This window comes from Anastrepha obliqua, chromosome 2 (genome assembly GCF_027943255.1).
Source record: "Anastrepha obliqua isolate idAnaObli1 chromosome 2, idAnaObli1_1.0, whole genome shotgun sequence".
In the NCBI taxonomy this organism is placed as follows: domain Eukaryota; kingdom Metazoa; phylum Arthropoda; class Insecta; order Diptera; family Tephritidae; genus Anastrepha; species Anastrepha obliqua.
The window spans coordinates 130,169,408-130,187,533 of NC_072893.1; the positions used below are offsets into that span (position 1 = coordinate 130,169,408).

At 35.0% G+C, this 18,126-nt stretch overlaps 1 protein-coding gene across 3 annotated transcripts in view; it reads left to right on the forward strand.

Moving 5' to 3' along the window:
* Positions 1-18,126, forward strand: part of LOC129237517 (uncharacterized) — a 251,843-nt gene that overhangs the window by 125,021 nt on the left and 108,696 nt on the right. For all 3 annotated transcript variants that reach the window (XM_054872321.1, XM_054872320.1, XM_054872322.1), the window contains one exon: positions 7,170-7,261. The gene's annotated coding sequence lies outside the window, so the exon portion shown is untranslated. The remainder of the gene's footprint in view (positions 1-7,169; positions 7,262-18,126) is intronic.

Genomic DNA, 18,126 nt, shown 5'->3' on the forward strand with positions numbered 1-18,126 from the left:
AAGTATGTAAAAAACATACGCACATTATTTAATATGCTATGCAAATAGGTTTTCCTTCACTAATTTTTATCTTAGCTAAAACAAGATAATGAAGCGAGGCTGATGGGATGTCTCGCATAACACGCGCGGTGCCGAGTATGTTTTTATTATTAATATTTTTTGTGCTAGTCCACGTGCTTAAAGGGTGTTTATTAAGAGCTTGCGAACTTAAAATTATAATACAAAACAGGAATATTACTGGAATGAATGTAAAAAAGTGAAGGGTGGACTCGACGTCGTAAGCAGTAGATTAAGAAATTAATTGAAATAAAACAATCAATTTTATAGTAAATTCTGTGTAATTTTATATCTAATTTCTAAAAATTGTTTGCTTTTAATTGGAAATGGTCTACTTAGTATTTTCGTCTTATTCCCATTATAGGTAAATCATTTTTTGTCACATTAAGGGGGGAAGCTGGTCTAGAATTTTGAAAAAATCGAAAAATTTTTTTTTGTCTTAAAAGGTGCTTTAGGGTCTTAGAAATAATATACCAAATGAGGGATGCCAGCAAAAATGTCTAAATGCCCAAATTTTTCATTCGACGGCAGTGCCTCGCAGGTATGCCCCGAACGCTACTTACAACTTTAAACGCGTTTTTCTCGAAATCACTTTTTTTAAACTGGCCGAAGACATAACTCGAACAAATCTTTACCGATTCTTACGAAATTTTGACAATACATTCGAAATACCTTTCTCCGGAGACGTACGTAGGATTTTTTATTTATATTACATAGTTTTTTTTTTAATCAACAATTTTATGTCGTTCTTTATAGTGAAAATTGTAACTTTTTGTTCAAACGTGCACCATTTCGCGAAAAAACAAAATATCGAAAAAATCCTACGTACGTCTCTTTCTGTTGTTATATAGAAACTAAAAAAATTTTATTTTTTGATCCAGGACAAAAATTAAGGAGTTTACGTCTTCGGCAATGGACCCACTAGAAAAAAGGCGCCTTAGGAGAACTGCTGGACAGCGGCCATTTTGAAATTAATTCAGACGAAAAATTTTGTATTTGTACCATGAAAGCTATATTATTAAACCTATTTCACAGATTTTCGATTGATTCCTTTGTTGAGTCAAAATAAATTCATAACATATGCCCATTTTTTGCGCTCTAGACCAGCTTCCCCCCTTAATGCGTTTTGCTCTTATCCGCTTTCTTTGCTGTTGCTTATGTATTTTCTTTTTTGTTTTACAATTTTTCATATTTCCAGATTACTGTTTCTCATTTTCGTTAGCTCTGCTACTCGTTTGCTTTTTTCTTCATTTGCTTATTTCCAAGATTTTGTTTGGAGTTTTTATGCCTGGTTGCACATCGAATTGGCAAATTTATTGGTTTATTGTGAAAAATCGAGCTGGCACATTTATTTTTAATAAACATCTATCGTTCAAATGCATGAAGGTCGAAAAACAATTAAAATTAAAGAACTGTGTGTAATCGAAATGCATGAAGGTCTTTATCAAAGTAATATTTTTTTATTTAACATTGCATTGCGCATCTTTGCGAACGTTATAAAAACTAATTTTTTTGTTAAGAATTTTTGAAATATATAAAAATAATTTCGTTATTATAAAGGCGATTTTTCTATTTTCATAAAAATTACCTCGAAGAATGTTAGGAAATTAACAAGATCAAAAAATAAAACACTATTATATAGGAATATTTGATTGATTAATTTGATAAATCTGAGAAATTTGTGTCTTTTTCATTTTAGATACTTAATATAAAATCATTATATACCCAATTTAAAGCAAACAAAAAAAATTATGAATAGTAAAAACTAGAAAAAAAACATATTGTAAAAAAAATTCCTGAATTTTTTTGCATTTACTTTGAATTTTGTAATGAACTATTTTTCTATTTATATATTTATTTTATTCTCAGTACAGTCATAACACTTTTGTGTTTTCGAGAAATATTCATTAAGCAAGGAAATGCAAATTGTTTATAAAAATAAATTCAAATGTGATGTAATTAAAAGAAAAAAATCTTAAAAATATACAATAGCAAGAAATTGCATAGTACTTTCTAAATTAATTAAACATAGAAACAATCCCGGAAAAAATAGTACTATTTAATTTTAATTTTTTTTTAACTTTTTTTTATTTTTCTCCTGCAATTTCCACTCATGCATGTGTTTTCCAGCGTAGCCATGCATATAATTTTTTTCTTTTCATTTTTCATCAGCATATTCAAATGTGTCCATCTGAGAATGCTAATGGGTTGCCATAAGTACGTGCCATGTTGTCCAGCTGCGTCTAAAAAATATTTAATATCTTTTTGCTTGCATCTTTAGTTTTTGCACATATTAAATTATTGTTTCCTATAATTTTTAGTTGTTGGATATAATTAATGACGCTCACAATTATTTGTTGTAGGAATTTGTAAAATAAATAAATTATTACTAACGTACTGAAGATACTTTAATGTCGTTTATTATTTGGTTTTCTTTTTGTTCGTTTTTGATTTTGCTTTTTTTTCTTTTTTGTAGAGGAATAGCAAATCCCGTTCTTAAAAAGATTGCAACATAATGAATTAAAAAGCTCGGTCGCAACTGAATTTAGAGGATTTTGAACAAAAATAAAAATGGTTGTGAGCTGTGAAAAAATTAAAAAAAAAATCGAAAAAATGCAAAGTCTAACTCTTCAGTAAATCGAATCCAATATTTGCTACTAACTATGTATATACTTGCAGCATTGAAATTAATATTTAATAGAAAACAGTTGCTATTCATTTCTCCGCACTCTAAGCCGTGATGCGTATTTCAACCTAACTACCTCGTTGCTCTCCGCTATTTACCTCTCTAACCATTGTCACACCTTTACATCCACGACATCAGCATTCGATTGATAATTCAACAAGAGTTCATATTTGAGCCTTGAATTCTTGTCTTGTTACTCAATACACTCCACCAAAAGTATGGAAATAATTTTGTCTGACTAATCACCCGGATATGTGTGTGCAAGCCGCCAACATAAGGTCGAATAATCCATCAAATTTTTTGTCATAAAATAATTAATTTTTTGAAGCAATTTACAATTAATCGAATATGCATGGCCACACACACCACACCACGCACACCCACACACAACACAGCTCAAGTCTACGCAATTCATATCGCCAGCAAAACAAGCTGTTGAGAGGCGAGCTTAACGAGATAAAAAACTTAGAAAAATAACTATAAATAAATAAAGTAGTGGAGGCTTAAAGTAAAGAACTGAGAAAATAAGCTGTTTTGGTTCCGCGTATACTAAAACAAGAAAAAAATTATCTGAGTAAAAATAAGGTAAAAATGTTGGGATTAAAATAAAGTTCTAATGAATAATAAAAATCAAAAAAGAAATTAAAAATGTATGATGTTTTATAGTAAAAAAAAATAGTAAAAAGTTATAGGCTTAAAAAAAAGTTGTAAAGAATAATAACAAATTACAAAACGATCAAAAAAACTTATGAATTTTTGTATTAAAAAAATAGTTTGAAAGAATAATAAAAAATTGTAAAAAATCAAAAAAACAAAAATTTTATGAAAATTATTAAAGAAAAAAATTTTAAGTTTAAAGAAAAAAAATTACAATATGAATAATAAAAAATTGAAAAAAAAATTACAAAAAAAAATATTTTATGAATCTTTATAATAAAGTAATCATGAAAAAATTTAAAGTTAAAAAAAATTTAATAAACAATAAAAAATTGTAAAAAAATCAAAAAATAAAATTTTTATAGTTATAAAAATAAATAATTATAGAATATAAAAATAAATTATTTGTTCTGTTTCTTTAGCCAAACTTGGTCTTTCAAAGGAAAATATAATAGGACTATGAATAAGTTCGTGCGGTTTTACAACAGATGGCGTAACTTGATTATTATTCCATCGATCCACATTTCCAAACATTCATTGGAGAGCTACTGTCGTAAGGCACAAACGTCAGTATAAGTTTTTTATTTGAAGCGTAAACAACAATATTTTTACCACACTTGAAAATGTCGAATTTCGTGCCAAATAATGTGTTTTTGCGGGGAATTCTTCTTCATTATTTTAATATGAAGAAAAAAGCAGCCGAAAGTCATCGTATCTTGGTGGAAGTTTATGGTGAGCATGCTCTAGCTGAGCGAACGTGCCAGAAGTGGTTTGCACGCTTTAAAAGTGGTGATTTTGGCTTGGAAGACGAAGAACGCGAGGGTGCGCCGCCAAAGTTCATGGATACCGAATTGGAGGAATTGCTCGATCAAGATCCGGCTCAAACGCAAGAAGAGGTTGCAAAAACTTTGGGAGTTGATCAATCAACCATTTCCAAACGTTTAAAAGCCATGGGAATGATCCGAAAGGTAGGCCATTGGGTGCCGTATGAATTGAAGCTAAGAGACGTTGAACGCCGTTTTATGGCATGCGAACAACTGCTTCAACGGCACAAAAGAAAGGGTTTTTTGCATCGAATTGTGACTGGCGATGAAAAGTGGGTCCATTACGACAATCCAAAACGTCGGGCAACGTATGGATACCCTGGCCATGCTTCAACATCGACGTCGGCGCAGAATATTCATGGCCTGAAGGTTATGCTGTGTATCTGGTGGGACCAGCTGGGTGTTGTGTATTATGAGCTACTGAAACCGAATGAAACGATTACGGGGGATGTCTACCGACGACAATTGATGCGTTTGAGCCGAGCACTGCGAGAAAAACGGCCGCAATACGCCGATAGACACGACAAAGTTATTTTGCAACATGACAATGCTCGGCCACATGTTGCACAAGTGGTCAAAACATACTTAGAAACGCTCAAATGGGATGTCCTACCCCACCCGCCGTATAGTCCAGACCTTGCGCCATCCGATTACTATCTCTTCCGATCGATGCAACATGGCCTGGCTGACCAGCACTTCCGTAATTACGATGAAGTCAAAAAATGGATCGATTCGTGGATTGCGGCAAAACCGACCGAATTTTTCACAAAGGGAATCCGTGAATTGCCAGAAAGATGGGAAAAAGTAGTAGTAAGCGATGGACAATACTTTGAATATTAAACCATTTTGTAACCATTTTACGTCAATAAAGTTTCAAATTTCGAAAAAAAACCGCACGAACTTATTCATAGTCCTATTATTTATTCTATGTAGTTTCGACCCGTGTGACTGTCTAAAGAAATGCTAACCTTTTTAAATGGCATAAACTAGGTAGCGTTTTGGTTATTTGTAGCGTTTTGTATTTGAATTAATCACCCAAGTTTCTTTTTGAATATTTTTTTACTACATAAAAAAAACAAAAATGATTTTTAGTAATGGAAATCTTTATTTTGACCTTTACGCGCTCCACAGCTTGTCTGTTTGTCTACTGCAGTTGTTTAGTGCACAAGTGTCAAATATGATTGACGATCGAAGTTATTTTCGAAAAGTATAAATCTCTCAATAGGGTGATTAATTTTGCGCTGCCTTGTACAAAAAAAAAGAAAAAATCTCTTAAAAAATTGCAAAGCTGGTGAGGCATTAAAAGGCTATTTCAAGTGTTATGCATTTGTAGTGCTCTCTTAGCCAGTACTCGCCTGTAAATTGTTTCTACACACAACTGGCTCCTATCGAAATTCCTTATTTGTTGTGACAACCAATTTTTTCAAAAACAATTTTCTCTTTAGTTTCCGCTTAGCGTTTTGCTAATTCAAATTTTTATGCAAAATAAATTAAAAATCATGAAAAATAAAAATTTTAAAATTAAAAAATTATCAAAAATAAATCAAAAATTGCGACAAATAAAACTTTTCAATTAGCTTAGTTATAAAATATAAGAAGAAATTACATAAACTATATAAGATATAATTGTAGAATATATGAAAAAAAAAATTATGAAAATTAAATTTAAAATTATGAAAAATAAAGAATTTAAATTAGCAAAATTTTTTATGTAAAACTCTATTTAATTACCTGACTATGTTTTTTTTAAAGTTATTCACATTTTCTTAGTTTCTTATTGCTTTAATAAATACTTAGCAACTCAAAGAAATATTCTTTTTTGGTCCATCACCTCTTTCGCAATCAATTAAAAGTTCCTTGAACTATAACACAAGAAAAGTACAAAAGCACACACAAACACATGCACATCTGGCATCCCATCGTGCAGACTCACGCTTTTAGTGTTCCCTGCGTTTCAAACAGCAACAATAAAGCGCTTGATAGACTTTTCGTTGAAATTTCGTTCATTATATTTTATAATTGCCGTTCTGCCTTGAAATTGTACTTTTTCTCTAATTGTGAATCCATAACAAAACACGTGTGATGCTTCTTCCCATCATGAATTATTAGACACACACGCATAGCAGTATGTGTTTATCGCTTTTTCTTCAGAAAACTACATTTGTACATACATAAATATAATAAATTCATTAACGCCCACATGTCGTGTACACCTAGCCTATTTAAAGGCGCCACAACTTAAACACTCAAGTGCGCCAGTTTATCATTTGGCATACGCGTATGTGGCTCGTTAGCTGCTATGTGCCGCCAATGGGCCCTGTGGCTGTTTATCTACCCAGGAAACGCATGCGTCCCGCACCTAATCCGAGCATCTTATGAACCGATTTGCTCTTGCGTCTCTCATGCCTTCAGTCGCGCTACTTTTTTGTGCGGTTTATTGCTCTTCTGCTTGCTAAGACTTTTCTGTTTTGTTGTAGAGTTATGAGGCAATTTTAGCATTATCTGAGAACAACAACACCAATGAATAACAACAGGCAGCAAATCATTGTTGGTGCTGCTTTGTACGATACTTAAGCGCTTAAGTATCACTTGGCGTTTTCAAGGTGTTGTTTTTATTGCATTTTCTTCATATTATTATCATTCTTGTGGTGATAAATTCTCCTAATTCTCCCAAGCAGATGTGTCTGCTGCTGTAATCCGCTCTTGTCTGGGAACTTGTCTATTTCGTCCTACTTAATTTCGCGGCAAATTAAGTTTTCATAATTCTGCATCAATTATAACAGCTAATTTATGCATGTATGCATGTGTGTGTATGTGAAGGTAACGCTTTGATCAGTGAAGCGCAACTGTGTTAAATTTCGATTGATTACAACTACAATGCGTGAACGTACTTATATACATGATTAGATGCTTTAATTTTATTTTTTCTTTTTATTTCATTTTAGGTTTTGCGAATCCACGCCGCATACTAAATTACGTATTGCCTATGTGTGAGAAATTCTTTGAACTTTAATCCGTTGGCGAGCAGAAGATTAATGTAAGTCTAATTAGAAATTCATTTAAGTTTATTATCAGTCATTAATCGAGTTAGTATATCGAATTGCGTTAATTGAGAGGCTTTGAATATTATATTATTTTCAATTTAAAGTTTTTTTTTGAAGCCCAGAGGGCAACGCAGATTATAAGCTATACAGTGTGGCAGTCTCTGCAAGAAGTTTTATCGAAATAAAATTAATAAATATGATAATGCCACATACGAGGGGTGCCTTTTATATTTCGGGATTAGAGAACAAAAACAAATTTTAATCATCGAAAATCACTTTATTGTTTTTCAAAATATTCTCCATGAAGATCTATACACCTTTGCATGCGTTTGAACCAATTGTCGAAGCACTTTTGCCACTCTGAATGAGGTACCTCCAAAACATGCATTCTGAATGCCGCAACCGCTTCTTCAGGTGTCGAAAAACGTTGACCTCTCAGTTTGTTTTTTACGTACGGGAATAAAAAGAAGTCATTCGGTGGCAAGTCAGGACTATACGGCGGATGGCCCATTAATTCGATGTTTTGGGTGCTCAAAACTGCAGTTGCTTGAGCCGATGTGTGAGAGCTCGCATTGTACGGTTGCGACATCTCCAGTTTTTCCGAAAAAACAGGCGACCATTTGCTTGGAAGTGCTTCGTGCGCGAACAACTTTTGTTGGATTTGGCTCATCTTGAAACACCCATATAGTCGACTGCTGTTTACTTTCGGGCTCATACGCGTAAATCCATGATTCATCACCTGTCACTATGTCATAAACGTGTTTCGAAGCGCCGCGATCGTATTTTTTGAGCATTTCCTTCGACCAATCGACACGAGCCTTTTTTTGAGTGATTGACAAATTGTGTGGGATCCAACGCGAACAAATTTTTTTGACAGTCAAATGTTTATGCAATATTGAATGTATGCTGGTCCCACTAATGCCTAAGATTGTCTCAATCTCAAGATAGGTCACATGACGATCTTGCAATATCAGTTCGCGCACAGCATCAATGGTTTTCGGAACACCAACTGATTTTGGACGACCTTCACGAAATTCGTCTTGGAGTGAACTACGACCACGATTGAATTCACCATACGATTTACGATTTAATTCCATTTTTGGACCGAGATGAATCTTTTAAGTTATTGTAAACAACACAAATAGCGCTGGTATTTCAAAACGTTCTGAGTACGTAAAAGCCAAAAAATGTCAAACTTTGCGATACAGCTGTCAGTAGCCAGATTGCAACACCAGGGTTGCCAAATCCCGAAATATAAAAGGCACCCCTCGTACTGGTGTGCTTGTACGCTGCAGTTCTCAAGTTCCCAAGTGTCAAGTATGATGGACGTACGAGGTCACATGCATAAATCATAAATTTTCTATAGGGTGACTAATCTTGCGCCACCTTGCATATGAAAAAATTAACTTTGGTATTTCGCTTAAAAAAATAGCTCATCAAGTATTCAGGAAAGGTAGCACTGCTCATGTTGCTTTCAAAATAATTGATTGCCAGCTGCACATCTGCGTGTGAGCTGCTCATCAGCTGATCGCTTACAGCATTCAGATTTCAGATGAACAACTTCTTTGAAGACTTGAAACTGCAAAAACGAAACAAAAAGTCAGCTTCACCCCGATAAGCCGACACTTTTAATTACACACGCGCGTGTGTCATCTGTCTGCTTACCAGCCTAACCACAGACTGCACAGTGCACACCACACCACCTAACCTCAATTGAGCGCTGGCTAGCATGACTGTACGTACTAATTAAAGCTTAAACAACTATGCATAGAATTAAAAGCGTCTAATTATCACCCTTCAACGCCGCAAAATCGTAAACTAGTAAAATAGTAAATAAAATACACCACTAACCACTTACAAATTTTATTACACCCAATGGGGGCCCATGCACCGCCACGCACGTCGGTGTGTACACAATGCAACACATGCACACAATTCAATTCACAACATAAGCAGCCAACAGAGAGCGCGTAACGCTAACTGAAATTGCAACAATTGTGCGACTTTGCGAAAAGTTGTCGGTTGGAAGCTCCAAATAGCTACAGCACATTTACATTACTGCAACCGCAATGAAGTTAGTTGGCGCCTGGCACAGCCCATGCGCCGCCCTCACTCAAGGGGCAAGTATTTAAGCTGCATTGCAAATTCCACCAAAATTACAGATAAACAAAATAAATCCCCCAGCGAATGAGTGATTGAGTGTGAGGCCCGAAAATGGTGACCGATAAAAATGCAACACTGCGCGTGCTGGGTAGGTAGTTATGTAGGTAGTACAGTAAAATAACTGTAGATTTCAAATTAAGCCAAATGGCGGTGGGTTACAAGCACAAACACGTACTCAGGAGCATACCACACACCGCGCACTTTGAAAGATGTAAAGAGAGGAGCTTGTCAGAGGGAGGGAGAGCGCGGCCAGGATTTTGGTTGTGAGTTTGCAGGAATGTTTTGTTAGTCCTCCACACCATTGCCAACATTAATACGCGCCATGCGTATTGCATTGTTGTTGTGTGACAAAATTTGTGCACCGAATTTGTTTGATTGCTTGCGACCAGCGACCTACCAAGCGGCTACGAACCAACAATGCAACCTGCAGTCCGTTGCTGCAGCGCGGATAAAATGCTCGGGCTCAAATGGAATTTGTGCACAACAATGGTGTTGTATAATTTTGAGTTGCTCTTTAATTTTTACTTATCCCCACAGGGCTTTTCGCAGTTCGGTCGTGTGCGGTGGGCGAAGTTAGGTGAGGTTGCGGCAGCTACTGGGCATTTCTACCAGCAAGCCCAGGTTTGAGCCTTTTTCAGGCGGTTGATCTTAATTTACATTTTCCATAATTGGATTTTTAAACCAGTCACAGAGCCAGTGGACTTATGAGCTCATTACTTCTTTTCCGAGCTAGGAGCTCTTTAGATGCCCCTTTCTTATTTCATTCACGTCAATTCTTTTAGGATAGTGAAAAGTGTTGTTGCATTTTTCTCTCTGCATGTGCATCTCCAGCTGCTCGCTGGTTTTTTGTAGTTGGAAGGTGTAGCCTATGATTTGTTATGCATCCTTGTCATGGCATAAATCTCGCTCTTTTCCTTTTCAGGGCTGGGCCGATCACCAGACCAAATCAAACTTAAATTTTTGTTACACCAGTTCATTCGCATTACAGCATATGCGTTTTTTAATTATCTTACGCCGCCAAAAGCCAACTCACTGGTAATCAGAGAATGTGAGAAGCGCAGTTAAGTACTAAAATGTGCCGCTAAGTGATGATGATATGAATATGGTTTTTATTTATAGCAGCGTCTTAAAGACATATTAAGTTTCAAAGTCACAGCATTAGCGACCAAGACAAAAATAACTACAAAGCAGCGCTTGAGTGTGGCAAAGACAGAACGAGGCAGAGCGAAAGAGAAACAGGGAGCGCGGAGGTAAGCGTTCAGGTGTTAATATCAATTCTAGAAATTAGTTGAGGGCCAATGTACGCATTGCGTTTCAGAAAAATTACGCGGAAGGTCATTAGATTAGGCTTGTCATTTCATGATAGACTTTGGACTTTGGACCGGCAAGACGATACTTTTTGTACTTAGTAAATTCTACAATAAAAGAGCATTTAGCGTAGTGGAATATTGAGTGTGTTTTAAGCGCAGATTGAGATATAGTTGAATGCAAAAAAGAGATAGCCGTAATTAGATTGTAATGGGTGCCTATAGAGAGGGCACACTTGGACGAAAATCAAATATTCGTCCTTAACGATACCTTTGTGAAGGCTATTAGAAGATTAGAAAGAAAAAAAGGTGAAAAGGGGCGAGGGGAGATGGATGTGTATTACTGATGTGTATGTTGGATGTTGAAGAAATTTGAATATAGTAAAATTGTTCTACTAAAGAATTTAAGAATTCAAAGAAAATGAAGAAAACCCTTTAAAAGTGAAAACAATGAAAATATTTTGCTCAAAAGCCAATTTTTTGCACTTAGCTTTTGAGCACTTGAACGTTGGTGGCCATTTGTTTTCAGTATCCTTGTTAAATACAATTCATGCATAATTCTCCTCCGTCTAGTCCTGGTTTCAGTGTACATATTTGGACCTAGAAAAGTTTGTCTAAGATTGTTTAAATATTCCTCAGCGAAGCCGCTGCTATTGAAATCTGTGGTTATGCAATTAGGCGGGAATATTCTGAAAATATTAATTGTGACAGCAGTCATTTAGCTTTTAAAGACTTTGACTCTTATTGAATGACTTCAGAGATTGAGAAAAACTACAAAACTCTGCCAAATTTTTAGAGCGCCGAGTGTCTCACAAAATGTGGAGCCTAACCCTAGCTGCTTGATTCAGAGCCTTGCTGCGGAATATTCTGGGGCACTGCGAAGAGCTGCTAAGGTAAATGCGCAGAAAACCTGTTTGTGACTCACTGGCAAAACGGCCTATCTACGCTGCAAATATCATTGACTCACAAAAAACAAAAAAATTAAATATATTCAGAGGAAAAAGCGAAAACTTTAGCAAAATACTTTGAAGAGGTTCTATCAAATGGCGAAGAAAAGAAAATTGACAACCAAAACAACTACATACCATTATGACTTTACAAAAATAAAAAGGACGAATACCCACGAAATAATAGCTTGCATCAAAAAAGCACTAAAACATAAAAAAGCATCCGGATATGACTTGATAACAGGAAAAGCATTAGTGGAGCTACCAACCAAGGCATATATATTTTTGCGAAACGTTTTTAATGCCATGTTTCGCTTGCAATATTTTCCGAAACTCTGGAAAGTGGCAGAGATTATTGCATTGCCAAAACCGGTTAAAGATCCAACTACCGTACCATCTTATAGACCAATAAGCTTACTACCGACAATATCTAAAATAGCTGAAAAATTACTGCATGATCGACTAACCAAATTTCTGGAGAAAAAACGTATAATACCGGATCATCAATTTGGATTTAGAAAAAAACATTCGACTATCCAACAGATCCACAGAATTACAAATAAAATCCAATCAGACTTTGAAAACAATCGTTATTGTGCGGCAGTATTCTTAGACGTAGCTAAAGCATTTGACAAAGTGTGGCACAAAGGCTTACTCCACAAAATAAATATAATGATTCCTTTTGACTACTATTTTATCATAAAAAGCTACCTAACTAACCGAAGTTTCTATATTAAATATGACAATCAATGTTCAGATATTCATCAAATAACTGCTGGAGTTCCGCAAGGAAGCGTTCTTGGACCTCTACTATATGTTTTATTCATCGCAGACATACCACCTCCTGACGAAACTAATTCATCAATTGCTTCGTTCGCAGACGATACAATACTATTGGCATCGGATAAAAGCTTAACTATCGCTACTGAAAAACTGCAGCGATACACAAACGCAGTTAAGGAATGGTTCGATAATTGGTGCCTAAAAATAAATGAAGACAAAACCGTACAGGTTATATTTACTACCAAAACAAAATTTACTGCAGTTCCAATAAAAATAAATGGCAAAGCAATCACAATTAAACCAACTACTAAATACGTAAAGCAAAAGGTCAAACAAATAAAAGAAAAACTTCGACAACTTCATTGGTTAGTCAGCACAAAATCCAGATTTACTATACAGAACAAGCTATTATTGTACAAAGCCATGATTAAACCAATCTGGCTATATGAACAGTAGACGAAGAGACCAAAAAAAAAATAGCAAGAAGCCACTTTAAAAAAATACAAGAACACAATAATGCAGAAATCAACAAACTTCTGGAAAGGGAAAAAAACACTGAAAGACGCTTAAAGAGAACTCGACCAAGCGACTTAATGAATGCTAGAAAATAATAAATGTGCAAAGGAGTTAAATTGCTGTTAAATTGTTGTACAATTGTAATTATGTAGAGTAAAACTTGTATTGATTATTATTTAATTGTATATAGTATTATTTCGTTGTAAATCCTGGCCAAATTGTTAAACAACGTACTTAATGTCAATGGACAGATGTATAAAATAAAGGGAGAAAAAAAAAATATATATATATTCAGAGTTCTTTTATCAATCTACGCTGAAAATATCATTGCATTACAAAAAAAAAAGTATATAATTATATATAATCAGAGTTCTTAGTACTCAAACACAAGTAGCGCATCCGGTTACGTTTAAATTTCTCTAATTTCTTTTGCACTAAACACGATTTTTAGGCGTGTACTTCTTGCTAAATTTTTGATAAATAAACCTATTCATATATTTATACAAAATCTGATAACAGATTATTGAAAAATTTCCCTTATCTGCCGTCAATGTCACGAAGCGGTTTAATTTAATTGGCGCCCTTCCAATTGCAAATAAATCTTAGCAGGGCTTTCAACGTCGCAAATGCATAGATCGATTTAAAAAGGGTTTTTTATTCACTTAATTTATCATCTTTCATAAGTAATAATCGTAAACAATGAAACAAGCAAACGACCTTAAAGCAAAACTAAAACAACAAAGCAAATTTCAATGGAATTAAAATAAAAAATTATTAAAATTAAATTAAAATATTACCCTTACGACTTTTGTTCCGCTGCTAAGGCAATAATATTATAGAATCAGATTCTCCATACTTATCATCAGCTAAATCTTCTTTGTTTCTCATGTTGAGCTGCGGATTAGCGCGCAACGCCAATAATTATAATTAACATTCAATGCTTGCTGTCGTTCAACCAGCTTATTGGCAATCATATTAGCCACTGGCGCATCCTCAGCTGGGCGGCGGGTTGCTTGCATTGACAAGCGTGTAAAATGCTAACACAGTGTTTGCCCAGCGTCGTTAAGTGACTGATTGTCAGTGTCAGTGCTGCTGGTGTGGCTGTGCGTGTGTGTTGGTGTATGCGGCTTTTGATTAGCCACAGCTAGTCTACTCAGCAGCTATCCATCAAAAAATCTGCGCCACTGCTATGTGCGATGTGCTTTGCATAATAAAGTGGCTAATAATATGCTAGTGAGTATGCAAAAACGAAAAAATAAGAAGAAGAAGAGAATATTAAGCATGATGAACGCAAGTGCTTATGCCTGAGCTGGAATGCATACTAAACTAATTGATAGGTAAATAATAAATTAAATATGTGCGATAACTTTAACGCTCTTGGTAGCTGGCTACTTATTCGCTAACGACTAACTGGTTGTGTGATGTGTTTTTTTTTTGTAATATTTTCAGTATTGTGTTAATGTTATTAATCAATTTTTATTTGTAAAATTTATTTCTGTTAATATTTTTACTCCGACAAGGAGCGATAATATGTGCAGAAAGATCTTTTTTAAAGTATAATAGTTTTTTAGTTCTTTTTAAAAAGTCATCTACAATAAAATTATATATTTTCAAAGAATAAAAAATAAAAATAAAAACAAGAAATAAAATAAGAAATGTAAAAAGTTAGGAAGGGATCACTCTCTAACTTATCCTAAAACTCACAAAGGTTAGATAAAAAATTGTTCAATAATTAAAAAAAAATTATTGGCTAAAAATAGAAGACTTGAGTTTCTGCATTTTGCAAAATATTGATAAAAAAAATCGAAAACTGAAAATTTCTAAACTTAAAAATCGCAAAAATTGAAAAATACATATGATGTAGTATATATTTAAGTTTAAGGATTAAAAAGGTGATAAAATACTAAAAAGAGGCATTGGAATTCACCCCTAAATGTATAAGAAAAATACAAAAATAAAAATGTAATTTTATATTTTTTATGTTAAGTTAGCTTAAGTTAGGGTGGCATCAACACGCCATGAAGGTATAGAGAGAGCCACTTAGGCCTGGAGACCCATTGTAAGACCACTAGTTTGAACTCAAGTTCCCCCTCTAATTCCCAATATGGTGAAACCATTTCATCTCTCAAATAAACGCTAAAATACTGAGGGTGCCGACCAATTCCAAGTATGCTAGACATCCAAAGAAGTAAGAGTTTAGGCAGCAATATCGCGTTCTGGCAAGAACAGGGCAACGGCAGCGGAAGTATTCAACGCTCTTCACCTCCTCCTCGTACCTGCAGCTGTCACAGAAATACAGAAATAATTTAAGAGAAACGTTTCGCATGTGTTCCCATTAGGCAGTGCCCGGTGATGATACCCACCATGGTTCTAATGCAAGACGGGTCTAGATTGATGAGGGATCTAGTGATGTGCTCATTTCTTCTAGGCCAAACCTGTCTAGTTATTTCACAAGTGGACTCCGTGACGCATGAGGATAAAGGGATGCCCACATATTCGGCAGAATTAACTGATTTTAGATTAGTTTCTAGCCAGCTCAGCCGCGATGCAATTACCAGGAATATCTCTGTGTTCAGCAACTCAGCTCAAGAGGCACCGCTTAGTCAGCTCATTAGGAATACATTTATCAACATATTCTTTATATGGTGTTGGTGGCCACCGTAGCCGAATGGGTAAATGCATGATTGCAGTATCCAGGTTCGAAACTGTGAGCAGGAAACACCAAATGGTAGGAAAAGTTGTATCTAATAGCGCTCGCCTCTCGACAGGTAATAGTAAACCTTCGAAAGTACATATTTCTGCTATAAAGAATCTTTCGTAAAAAAATCTGCCGATCGGAGGCGGCATAAAACCGTTGGCTTCTGCATTTATGGAAAACATCAAGACGTACACCACAAATAGAAGTAGGAAATCCATATATAAATGGTGTTGTGCTATATGTTATGTTGACGATATGTTGTGTTATGTTATGTTACAGTACTTAATGTTATGTTATGTTATGTTATGCTATATTTTTAACACACTTTTATTAGCTCGGGTTGTATGTATGTATGTAACGGAATCTTTGAGCTTAATTTTCACTGGCTTCTAAAAATCTGATCGACTTGGAATTTTGCACACCTATCAAGGACCGATGACAATGCAATAATTTGATAAAAGTTTTCCATTATCCTTATTAGGATTGCCAGGATTAATATTTTCTTTTTTTTTACTGTGGGCAAAAAGTAAGGTGAATTTGGTTGTAAAATGAAAAATCTTTATTTATTCTTGTAAATCAATTTCACCCCCTTCAAAATAATCCCCTCTCGATGAAATACACTTATGCCAACGATTTTTCCAATCCCCGAAACCTGCCTAATAGTCCATTTCCGGTATAGCCATCAGCACCTTCTTCGATTCAGCTTTTATCTCCTCAATCGACTCGAAACGCGTTCCCCGGAGAGGTCTCTTGAGTTTTGGGAATAGCCAGAAGTCACACGGAGCCAAATCAGGCGAATACGGTGGTTGCGGAACGATATGCGTGGAATTTTTGGCGAAATGGTCACGAAGAACGAGTGCAAAAACCAAGAGTGATGCAAAAACCAAGAGTTGTTGGCCCATAATTCTGGTCTTTTTAGACGAATTGCTTCACGTAAACGAAGCATAACGCTCAAATAATATTCCTTATTAACAGATTGGCCAAGTGGAAGGAATTCATAGAGCACCACACCATGAAAATCGAAAAAAACTGTCATCATGACCTTTATTTTTGAACGACTGTATTTAGCACGATATTCGCTTGATTGGTCGGTTGTTTCAGGGTCGTAAGCATAAAACCAAGTCTCATCTCCCGTAATGATGCATTTGAGCTTGTCCTGATAGTCTGAATAGCAAATCGAACGATCAGTCATAGTCAACTACCTCAAAACAGAATTATAACAAAAATTAAGATACAAATAGAATAATTCAAATTAGAGTTAAAAGCGTGGGATGCATTTTGCTTCACTTTCATAACCTTCTGTACATAGGTAGTTGCCAATAGAATGATTGTAATATTTACTATATCAAGCATCCCACGCTTTTAACTCTAATTTGAATTATTCTATTTGTATCTTAATTTTTGTTATAATTCTGTTCTGAGGTAGTTGACTATGACTGATCGTTCGATTTGCTATTACTTCATTATAGGCCTCTTTGTCATTAAAATTTATTTTCTACTTTTTAGTTCGATTAGCAATAAAAGCGTGTTTTTTAGTTTTTTTAAACTATTTTTTATTATTTTATTTTATGTATTGTAATGTTAATGATGTGGGGTGCTATGTTATGTTACCGCATGTTATGTTGTGTATTATTATGTTACGTTACGTAATTGTATACTATTTTATTTTATTTCGCCGCTGTCCGGCTTGCGACCTATTTAGATGGTATATTTCTGAGGCCGATGTATTGAGAACGGACGTGTGTTACATTTTCTTTCCCTCGACAAACTGCTAAGATTCATAACAAAAATCTCAGAAATTTACAGAAAAGTTATGAAGCCCCATCCCACTTGCCCCTCCCCATCCTTCAAATCTTCGCTCTTGGCCGTAAGTGCAATGGGCAAAATTGCTTGAGTGCTTGAACAATTTCCGCCCAATCACAATCCCATTCCATTTCAATCTACAATTTTTATCGACTAAAGGGTTCAATCATTTGAACATTAAACTTTACTTAAATTTCATTAAATACTTAATAATAATTGCTGGCAATTATTTTAGAGTGAGCTGTACAACGCACATTTGTTTGAATCGATGTGTGTATATAGACAAGTGTACAGAGTTACTTACAGATATATATAAAAATCGACAACTTTTATGTAAGCTCGTATGCAAACAAGCCCATATAAGCCTATTAAAGGCAACATTTATGGCTCTAATCTATTTGCGTTTAGTGGCACAAGTTCAGCACAAGCTTAAAATGGCTAGAACCGCTAAACTAGAAAATCACAAAAACAAAAACAAAATGACAGCCACTTGCAGTAACAGCAACCTGGCAGTCAAACAAAACCAGTTCTATTCTGAAGTACTGGAATTCAAATACAATCGTAAGTGGCATATACCAACACACCTACACAGAAATGCAAATAAATGGCAGCCAGCGGTGACGTGTTTAGAGCAATTACCT